Source organism: Saimiri boliviensis, chromosome 20 (assembly GCF_048565385.1).
Source record: "Saimiri boliviensis isolate mSaiBol1 chromosome 20, mSaiBol1.pri, whole genome shotgun sequence".
In the NCBI taxonomy this organism is placed as follows: domain Eukaryota; kingdom Metazoa; phylum Chordata; class Mammalia; order Primates; family Cebidae; genus Saimiri; species Saimiri boliviensis.
The window spans coordinates 41,953,326-41,965,000 of record NC_133468.1 but is presented as its reverse complement, the minus strand read 5'-3'; the positions used below and the strand labels follow the sequence as shown (position 1 = coordinate 41,965,000).

At 46.1% G+C, this 11,675-nt stretch overlaps 1 pseudogene; it reads right to left on the bottom strand.

The window, feature by feature from the left end:
- Positions 1–9,156: 9,156 nt before the first annotated feature.
- LOC141582446 (phospholipid phosphatase 2 pseudogene) lies at positions 9,157–10,231 on the bottom strand (annotated as a pseudogene).
- Between the last annotated feature and the right edge of the window lie 1,444 nt (positions 10,232–11,675).

The window sequence follows — 11,675 nt, the reverse complement described above, 5'->3', positions numbered from 1 at the left end:
TTTTTGAAATCGACTTTTCTGCAACCCACTTGTCTGGTCTGAAATCGACTTTTCTGGAATCCACTCGTTTGGCCTTGCCTGAAATCTCTTTTCCTGGATTCGAGTTGCCTTGCGTTTTTGAAATTGACTTTTTTGTAATCGACTTGCCTTGCCTGAAATCGATTTTTCTGAAATGGACTGGCCTTTTCTCAAGTCGACTTTTCTGCAACCCACTTGTCTGGTCTGAAATCGACTTTTCTGGAATCAACTTGTCTGGTCTGAAATCGACTTTTCTGGAATCCACTTGTCTGAATTTGACTTTTCTGGAATCGGCCTGTCTTGTCTGACATCGATTTTTCTGAAATCGACTTGCCTGCCCTTGCCTGAAATCGACTTTTCTGTAATCGAGTTGTTTAGCCTTCCCTGAAATCGATATTTCTGGAATCCACTTGTCTGTTCTGAAATAGACTTTTCTGAAATCAACTTGTTTGGTCTTGCCTGAAATCTAATTTTCTGGATTCGACTTGTCTTTTTTGAAATCGACTTTTCTGGAATCGACCTGTCTTGTCTGGAATCGAGTTTTCTGAAATCGACTTGCCTGGCCTTTTCTCCAATCGAATTTTCTGAAATTGACTTGCTTGGCCTTGCCTGAAATCTATTTTCCTCGAATCGACTTGTTTGGCCTTGCCTAAAATCTATTTTCCTGGAATCCACTTGTCTGGTCTGAAATCGACTTTTCTGAAATCAACTTGTTTGGTCTTGCCTGAAATCTAGTTTTCTGGATTCGACTTGTCTTTTTTAAAATCGACTTTTCTGGAATCTACCTGTCTGGTCTGAAATCTATTTTCCTGGATTCAATTTGCCGTGCCTTTTTTTTGAAATTGACTTCTCTGGAATCGACCTGCCTTGCCTAAAACTGATTTTTTTGGGAATCGATTTGTTTGGCCTTGCCTAAAATCGATGTCTCTGGAATCGACGTGCCTTGTCTGAAATCTTTTCTGAAATCAGCTTGCCTCCCCTTGTCTGAAATCGATTTTTCTGGAATTCACTTTCCTTGCCTTGCCTGAAATCGATTTTTTTTGGAATCGACCTGTTTGGCCATGCCTGAAATCAATTTCTCTGGAATAGACGTGCCTTGTCTGAAATCGACTTTTCTGAAATCGACGTGCCTGGCCTTGCTTGAAATCCATTTTCCTAAAGCACTTAAAGCGGGGACCATTTTAGCTGTGTATTCTTAAAAACTTGTCTAGCACTTAAAGCACGGACAGTTTAAGCTGTGTATTTTCAAAAAGTTGTCTCTAAGTACCATAGCTCGTGAAGTCAAAATTAGTGATCTGTGTCCCCTTGAGTTGAGCATTCTTTTAGTAATAAAGGATTAAGTTATATTTGAATTTTTTTTTTTTTTTTGAGACGGAGTTTTCACTCTTGTTACCCAGGCTGGAGTGCAATGGCACGATCTCGGCTCACCACAACCTCTGCCTCCTGGGTTCAGACAATTCTCCTGTCTCAGCCTCCTGAGTAGCTGGGATTACAGGCACCATGCCCAGTTACTTTTTTGTATTTTTAGTAGAGACGGGGTTTCACCATGTTGACCAGGATGGTCTCGATCTCTCGACCTCGTGATCCACCTGGCAGACAGATCACCTGAGGTTAGGAGTTCTAGACCAGCTTGGCCAATATGGCAAAACCGCGTCTCTACTAAAAATACAAAAATTACCCGGGCCTGCTAGCATGCACTTGGAATCCTAGCTACTTGGAAGGCTGAGGCAGGAGAACTGCTTAAACCCAAAAGGTGGAGGCTGTAGTAAGCTGATATCAAGCCACTGCACACCAGCCTGGCTGAAACGGCAAGATTCCATCTGGAAAAGAAAAAAAGAAAGAAACCCAAAATGTCTGGGAGTGGCAGGGTGCAGTGGCTCACTCCTGTAATCCCAGCAATTTGGGAGGCTGAGGTGAGCAGAGCACCTGACGTTAGCAGTTCAAGACCAGCCTGACCAACATGAAGAACACCTGTCTCTATGGAAAATACAAAAATTAGCTGGGCATAGTGGCATGTGCCTGTAATCCCAGCTCCTCAGCTGGATGAGGTAGGAAGATCACTTCAACCTGGGAGGTAAAGTTTGTAGTGAACCGAGGTGGTGCTACTGCACTCCAGCCTGGGTGACAGAGAAAGACTCCGTCTCAAAAAAAAATTCAAATAATTTCACACTAGAATAGTTATACTAAAAAACAAACAAAAAAAAAAGAGTTGACAAAGATGTGCAGAAATTTGAACCCATAAACACTGCTTCTGACAGTATTAAACAGTCCAGCCTGTGTGTAAAATCATTTGGTGTTTCTTCAAACACTTGCAAATAGATTTGCCATATGACTCAATGATTCCATTCCACGGCATATACCGCAAAGAACTAAAGACAGGTGTTCAAACAAAAACTTGTATGCTCTTTAAGTGTGTCAAGGTGACAAATATGCAGGAAAGTCTGGGGAACAGTGCCAGGAAAAGAAAACTGGATCAGAACAATGAAAAAAACACATCATACTCCCAGGTGGTGCAGAAAGTAAAAGTGAAATGAGTTTGTAGACTGAATTATCATGTAGTAACCATGCAGATTTCCTGATCTAGGGGTTATGTGGTGGTTACCTGGGAGAGTGTACTTTGGGCAAAATATACTGAAGTATTTTCTAGGACACTGTAAATCTGGTACAGCAACAACTGCTGCAAAATCTAAGAGAAGAAACAGGTTATACTTTGTACTGCTATTGAAAGATTCCTATAAGTATGACATTATTGGAAAGCAAACTACTTTTTAGAACAACCATATCAATACCATGCCAGGAAAGCAAAGACCTCATCAAAATCCATTATAGAGGCTATAGTTCAACCAAAGCTGTGAAATCCTTATAAAAGTCTCCATGTCAACAGAGTTCACTTAGTAGATACTACTGTATTTACTAGTATTAGAAGCTACTGTGTGGATATATTAGTGTTATGGCATGATATGGATATTAGTGTTAGGACATGGTGTGAATATTATACTGGTGTTAGGGCACGGTGTGATTACTATATTACAGACCACTGTGAGAATACTTATTAGCAGCCACTGTATCTTGGACACTGACAAGATCAGAGTGTAGTCAAAACAGTGGATTGGATGGTTTCCTTTGTCTAGCTGAATTCCTTCCTCTGCTGAGTACTCTCTAAAGACTCTCTCCTCTGCACTCAGAGTTTTGGACAGGAAGTTTGTTACTCATCAATGAACAACACCAAGTTGACACGACCTTCATGCTGCCCTGAGGAAGATAAAGCTCCTTGCCGCTTCTGGCACCTCAGAGGGAAGTTGGTCAGGGGTGGGTTCATGCATCCTCTGGTGATGCCAGAGCTCAGCACAGACACTCTTGCTCAGTTTCTAGGTGGACGTGCAACCCCGCCTGGCTGTCCTGAAATACCTATAAAATTCAATATTGAGTTTATGCAATGTAATAATTTTAGAAATTCAAACCAAAATGAAGCCCACTGTAGCCATTCCTTCCCAAAGACAGTGATGGAAGACTTTGGAAGCCATGTAGAATAAAATGAATAAATACACAAATTAAGAAAAACAGAAACCTACTCAAAATAGTCCAGAGACTATAATTTTAAATGCAAAACTATAAAAAAAATCTAAAAGAAAATCTATATGACGTTGAGTTTGGTGTTGACTTGTAACACAAAACATAAAAGGCCAATTCATGAAAATATTGATAACATAAACTTTATAAAACTAAGTATTCTACTGTGCAAAACTGTATTCAGAGAACAAAAAGACAAGAGAGATGTGAGAATATAATTACAAAATACATACGTGATTTTTAAACTGGGTAAATATCTGAACAGATACCTAACCAAAGCAAATATACTGATAGTAGGCGGGCATGGTGGCTCGTGCCTGTCATCCCACAACTTTCAAAGGCTTAGATGGATAAATAATCTGAGGTCAGGGGTTCCAGACCAGCCTGACCAACATGGCGAAACCCCATCTCTACTAAAAATACAAAAAATTAGCCAAACGTGCTGGTGAGCACCTGTAATCCCAGCTACTTGGGAGGCTGAAGCAGAAGAATCACTTAAACATGGGAGGTAGAGGGTGCAATGAGCCAGTATCATGCCATTGCACTCCAACCTAGGTTACACAGCAAGAAAGACATAACATATCTGACACATGTTGATATGTTAATACGAGGGGAAACTAGTTTTGGTCTACACAGGAAATCTGCATTTTCCTCCCAATTTCAGTGTGAATCTAAAACCAATTTAAAATAAAACATTTATTTAAAGATTATAATTTTTTAAAAATATCTGCTTATTTATTTGTACTAATAATAAGTAGTGATTGACACTAACTACTACTTTTCAAAACAAGGGCATTCATGATGCTGCAAAGTAATTAATGCAAACATATATAATTTCAATGAAATGCCTATTTTACAAGATTTATGTTAAAACAACACATCCATGTAAACATATTTATCATATCTTTTTTCTTGTGGTGTGGTTCACTCTCTAGGAAATCTGGTCACCTTAGAACCAAGGAAAGAATTCAGATTTTGGAGACTATTTCAATTTACAGCAGGACGTTTTCAAAAATATAACTTTTTTTTTTTTTTTTTTTTTTTTTTTTTTTTTTTTTTTTTGAGACAGAGTGTCGCTCTTGTTACCCAGGCTGGAGTGCAATGGCACGATCTCGGCTCACCGCAACCTCCACCTCCTGGGTTCAAGCAATTCTCCTGCCTCAGCCTCCTGAGTAGCTGGGACTACAGGCACACGCCACCATGCCCAGCTAATTTTTTGTATTTTTAGTAGAGACGAGGTTTCACCACGTTGACCAGGATGGTCTCGCTCTCTCAACCTCGTGATCCACCTGCCTTGGCCTCCCAAAGTGCTGGGATTACAGGCTTGAGCCACCACGCCCGGCCAAAAATATAACTTTAAAAAAAAAATTAAAATAGCAATTGATTATGACTGAATCACTTATTATAATGAATGCTTGTCTTTGTTTTGTTTCCCAGCATTCCTTTTAGCTACAATACAAAAGCAAATATTTGCCATTGGAAAAAATATTCAAAGGAAGACTGTAAAGGGAATTTGTGACCACAATTATTCAATGTTTCATGACGATGCTTTCTAATACTGAAAAGTTTAAAGGGATAGTCAAAGTTATTCACCCAAAGATGCTTTGAAGAAATCGATGAAACTAGAGAAACAAAAGTGGCAGGACAATCAATGCGACTTTAGATGTCACTGTGTCTTGTGAGAAAAAGTAATTTACCTTTAGAGGATCGCCAAGAATTACTGGAAGCCCAGACTCTGGAATGTATCTAAATTTAGTTGTCAATATCACTAGCAATGAATGTGATAAAAAGGGATCTCTGTTTTATTTGTGTAATACAATACCAAGGCAGTATTTAACGCTCCAAGGAAAACAAGTTATACCTGAAATACAGTTGACAATATCAGAATCAAAATAAGCTTCCAGACCAGGCATGGTGGCTCACGCCTGTAATCCCAAGACTTTGAGAGGCCAAAGCAGGCGGATCACCAGAGGTCAGGAGCTCAAGACCTGCCTGACAAACACGGAGAAACCCCATCTCTACTAAAAATACAAAAATTACCCAGGCTTGGTGGTGCATGCCTGTAATCCCAGCTACTGGGGAGGATGTGGCAAGACAATCGCTTAAACCAGGGAGGAGGTGGGTGTGCTGAGCCAAGATCACACCATTCCTCTGCCCTACTGTCTATGTAAAAATGCAACTTCACTGAACCAGACTAAATTGTATTCAGTGGAAGGCTGATCAAAAAATTCAGAAGAATGCAACTTTTGTTTTATCTACTTCTGACCTAGAACCACCCCCCAACCCGCCTTCCTACTTCCAGTTGTTCCACCTCACTGAACCAAATGACTTTACATCTTGCACATATTGATTGGTGTCTCATGTCTCTCTAAAATATATAAAAGCAAGCTCTACCCTGACCACCTTGGGCCCATGTTGTCAGGACCTCCTGAGGCTGTGTCATGGGCATGTCCTTAACCTTGGCGAAATAAGCTTTCTACTTGACTGAGACCTGACTCAGATATTTTGGGATCACAATCCACAATCACCATGGTGTGACATTTGACTACAGCATTCAGTACAGAGATGAGCTATACAGGTATGGTATGTAGCCTGAAAGCAAGAAGCTATACCAGATCACTTACGTGTGAAGGGGGCTACACCATCCAGGTTTTATAAGGACACTCGATGGTGTTTGCACAAAGATGAAATCACTAAGGACACATTTCTCAGACAGTATCCACACTGTTAGGAGATGCTTGAGTGTATTTTAATTGGTTAAAGCCTAGGAGGAAAAAAAAGCAACTGAACTCCTGTTATGGTTTAATAACAAAGCTTAATAGAGTTAACATATTTCATCTAATCTGAGATGCTAATGATTAACAAACATTATTTTATGCAACATCACAAATAGCCTGCCAATTAAACTGACTTTCTGAATGACAACAAAAATGTGAACTTACTTTTATTAATGCCACGAAAATAAAATGAAAATGAATTACGATTTTGATATGTTAAAGCAAAAAAGGAGGAAGCCGTTAGCCTGAGGTCTTGCCTAAGCAAACGGAAACCGAACTTCGAGGCATGCAAACTGCCTTAAAAACATGAATAAACCAATTAGTTAATGACAAAAAGCCCAGCTGCCAGCTGGCTGTATGACTATTGACGCTGAGGGAACCATCCCCACAACCGGCGGTCGCCCAGCTGAAGCCCATGAGAAACCTCACTCAGCTGCCACCGCTAAGAGCTTGAAGCCCCAAGCCCTGTTTTCCGTTCTGGTGCTTCAGGCATGATTCATGCATCATTCCTTCCTTCAAATTTGCCTAAAATTTTTCTAACCCCTGTATCCTAACCCCTAACTGGTAACCCCGAACTCGAACCCTATCCGCTAGCCCTAATCCTCACCCTAAACCCTAACCATACGTTGGTTTCTACGTTTGCACTGATATGTCCGTGTTGAGTATTGAAACTGCGGTACTGGCAGGGCCGCATGACTAGTGCGGATTTTATAGTAACATGTTTGGACTGAAGCCTTGCATCAGCATTAGGTGTTTCCTACCTGAGCCCTGGGCTTATTTTTTTTTTTTTTTTTTTTTTTTTTTTTTTTGAGAGGGAGTTTCGCTCTTGTTACCCAGGCTGGAGTGCAATGGCGCGATCTCGGCTCACCGCAACCTCCGCCTCCTGGGTTCAGGCAATTCTCCTGCCTCAGCCTCCTGAGTAGCTGGGATTACAGGCAAGTGCCACCATGCCCAGCTAACTTTTTGTATTTTTAGTAGAGACGGGGTTTCACCATGTTGACCAGGATGGTCTCGATCTCTCGACCTCATGATCCACCCGCCTCGGCCTCCCAAAGTGCTGGGATTACAAGCTTGAGCCACCGCGCCCGGCCTGCCCTGGGCTTATTGTACCATATTTCAGAGGCCATCTCTGCCTCAGGAACGCTCCATTTGTCTTCTGAGGCTGCTGGGTGCACCTCACACCGCAGTCGCCTGGCCTTGGGCGGGAGAACCCAGGTGCGCAGGGATCAGAGGGGCTTTTCGTGTCCAGTTTCCCACACAGAGCCCTTCGTACTAGTCTCTGACCCTCAGCAGTCAGGAATGCAGACAGGAAGGATTTTACTCACTGTGGACATGGCCCAGAGTTGTCCCAAACCGAAGCTGTGCCCGCTACGTCTGTGCCGGGGAGAACGCAGCTCCGCAGATTGCCCTGACGCCGGCGCCCTGACGCCCACTGAAAAGGCACGCTCGGGCGCCCCCTGCTGGTGGCCAGGCGGTGGGGGCCCTCTTGCTCATGGTCCTGTGTCTGCACCCCCCTGATGGCAGCTGGGGCCACCGCAAGCCCCTCTTGCAGTAAGAACCCCGCCCCAAGGTCTGTGCTGAGGAGGACGCAGTTCCACCCTCACAATGCCCCCCAGTTCTGTAAGGAGGAGAACGCAACTCTGCAGACCGCTGTGACTCAATGCACGCTGGTGGTGTGACACGATGCACACCGGTGGAGGAGCCTCAAGAATCTGAAAGGTGGGTGTGGGCGGCCCCTACTGGGGGCCTGCACTGCAGGGCCCTCTTGCTCACGATGCTATGCCCACGCCCCCTTCTGGCTAGGTCCACTGCAGGACCCTCTTACAGTGTGGTGACCGGCATCACCTGCTGGCAGCTGGAGCACTGCAGGGCCCTCTTGCTCAGTGCAGTGGCAATATGCCCGCTGCTGGCAAACAGGGCAGTGCTACATCCTCTTGCTCACGGTGTGGTGCCTGTGCTGCTGGGCACTCTTACTCTCGGTGGAGTGGGGTCACGCCCCCGGCTGGCCGCTGGGGCACTGCAAGACCCTCTTGCCCATAGCGTCCTGGAAACACTCCCATGATGGCAACTAGAGCACTGCAGGGTTCTCTTGCTCATGGTGTGGTATTCGCTGGGATTACAAGCGTGTGCCACCATGCCTGGCTAATTTTGTATTTTTAGTACAGTCAGGATTTCTCCACGTTGGCCAGGCTGGTCTCGAACTCCCAACCTCAGGTAATCTGCCTGCCTCAGCCTCCCAAAGTGTGGGGATTATAGGCATGAGCCACCTAGCTCAGCCTAATTTTTTGATTTGTCATAGAGACAGGGTTTGGCCATGTTACCTATGCTGCGGGGTTTCCTTCTGATGAGATGAAAAGATTCTGGAATTAGGTAGAGGAGATGGCTGTACAGCATTGTGAATGTACTAAAAATGAACTGTACACATTAAAATGGAAGAAATGGTGACTTATCTTATACAAATTGTATTTTTATTTTTATTTATTTATTTTTTCTGGTCTGACATTACCCTAGGCTTGTCAGTCAATATTTTGATTTTTTTAAAAAGCACAATGATGAGTTGAAATGTTTAAGGACCTATCAGTAGAAATGGTAAGAAGACAGCGCATGGCTGGGCACGAGGGCTCACGCCTGTAATCCTAGCACTTTGGGAGGCCAAGGTGGGTGGATCACCTGCGGTCAGGAATTCAAGACCAGCCTGGCCACCATGGTGAAACCCCATCTTTAAAAAAAAAAAGAAGAAGAAGAAGACAGCACAGTAGAGGGCAGAGCTGAGACTCAAGGGAGACAGCACGCTCCCCGCGGCCTCCTGCTGTCTGCGGGGCACCTGGAGCCCTGAGGCCCTGCTCCTGCCTGACCCCCTCCCTGCTGGCTCCTTACCATCTGGCTTCTGCGGCTTCTTCAGCTCCCACTGACCCCAGAGTGAAGGCTGCTCATCCACACGCACCTGGCCTCGGTGACGTCAGCAGCTTTTCCCCTGCACACACTCTCCAGCTGCACGTAGACCGAGCAGTTGACCCAGCTCCACTCGGGGTCACAGATGGCCAGGAAATTGGGGTGCAGGTGGCCGATCGTGTACTTGGCCAGGTCCATCAGAGACTGACTCACAGCCGCCCCGAAGAGGAAGGTCCCCAGCACCTTGTACACAGCAGCCACATAATTATTGAAGTCAGAGCAGGAATAGAGCTGGTCTGTGGGCACCATGTAGGCTTCTCCGGCCGAGACCTGTGTGTGGGGCAGCCGCGGTGACCAGAGGGGGTCCTGGTCAGCCCATGGGCCCTTAGTGGGCCTCAGTCCTCCCCACGGGCCTCCCCAAGGCTGCTGCAGAGCTGGAAACTCTAAAGGTGCCCTAGCTGGGCTCGGTGGCTCATGCCTGCCAGCCCAGCACTGTGGGAGGCTGCGGCGGGAGGATCACCTGAGGTCGGGCATTCAAGACCAGCCTGACCAACATGGTGAAACCTGTCTCTACTAAAAAAGGCACAAAAATTAGCATGCCTGTAGTCCCAGCTACTGGGGAGACTGAGGCAAGAGAATCACTTGAACCCAGGAGGCGGAGGTTACAGTGAGCGGAGATCCTGCCATTGCACTCCAGCCTGGGCAACAAGAGCAAAACTCCATCTCAAAACACAAAAGGGGGTTCCTATTACCCACAAGTACCACTCAGGGCAAGGCTGTGTCCCCCAGCGCCACACAGACCTCCAGGCCACCCCCATCAGGAACCCAGGGTTAGGCCGTACCCCGTCCTGCCCCCCTCCCTGTCCCTCTGAATCCCTCCTGTCTTATAAGAATGACAGTGGCTCTGACAGTGACCCCAGACATGAGCCCAAGGGTGATGGTGTCTGGACGATAGGGGTACCGGACGGAGTCATCCCCACACTAAAATCCTCGGTTATACGGGGTGTTCACCAGCGACACAGAACAGCGAAGGACAGGGAGGCTGGAGGGGGAGAAGGGCCTGGGAGCTGTGAGGTTCTCAAACCAGCTGGACCATGGGGCCCCCACACCCGCTTGGCCTCGAGGCCTGCTCCCACCAACAAGGAAGAGCTTTTCTCACAGCACGTGGGAGGCCCAAGCAACACTCCTTTCCCATCACCCTCAGATGAGCACGAACTCCCCAGGCCCTCTCCCCCTCACACCCTCCCTCTGCTCCTTGAAAAAACCGGGCAAGGCCAGGCGCGGTGGCTCAAGCCTGTAATCCCAGCACTTTGGGAGGCCGAGGCGGGTGGATCACGAGGTCAAGAAATCGAGACCATCCTGGTCAACATGGTGAAACCCCATCTCTACTAAAAACACAAAAAAATCAGCTGGGCATGGTGGTGCATGCCTGTAATCCCAGCTACTCAGGAGGCTGAGGCAGGAGAATTGCCTGAACCCAGGAGGCGGAGGTTACAGTGAGCAGAGACCCTGCCATTGCACTCCAGCCTGGGGAACAAGATCAAAACTCCATCTCAAAAAAAAAAGAAAAAGAAAAAAACAGGCAAACACTCACCTCTGGGCCTTTGCACAGGGACTTCTCTCTGCCCAAAATATCTTATTTTTATTTTTAAAAGTAGAGACAGGGGTCTGATGCTGACCAGGCCGGTCACAAACTCCCAGGCTAGAGCGACCCCCCAGCCTCAGCCTCCCAAAGTGCCGAGATTACAGGTGTGAGACAACATGCCAGGCAGCAAAGTGACTCCCACTTCCACTCAGTTTCATCTCCCCTCCCGGCTGTCCCCACCAGCGTCCCTCTCACAAAAGGAAAGGTCTGTTTAGCCGTGCGTGGTGGCGCGTGCCTGTAATCCAGCTACTAGGGAGGCTGAGGCAGAAAAATTGCTTGAAACCGGAAAATGGAAGTTGTAGTGAGCCAGGATCGTGCCACTACACTCCAGCCTGGCAACAGAGCAAGACTCTGTCTCAATTTATTAAAAGTAAATAAATAAATAAATAAAAATAAAAGGGAAGATCTGCTCTTTCTCCCTATTGCCCCATGTGGAATTACGCAGTCACCTGTGGGACACTGGACTTAATCTCCCCGCCTCCACCCGCCAGCACCAGGAGGGGCCTATTGTATTCAGGGCAGAGACCCTGGAGGCTGCTCAGAGCCTGGCCAGGGCAGATGTTTAATAAACATCTGTTAAAACAGGCAGGACTTATTTCAACCTAAGAGCTGGCCAGAGAAGTCAGGAAAAGGCAAAAGCAGGGGCACAGCGAAGTTGCCTTCATGCTCACCCCTGTCCGCCACTGACCCTCGTGCCAGGGCACATGCCAGCCACACAGTAACTCAGGGACGAAAGGCACATTCTTCTCAATTCCACACTTGCGGAAGGTGTC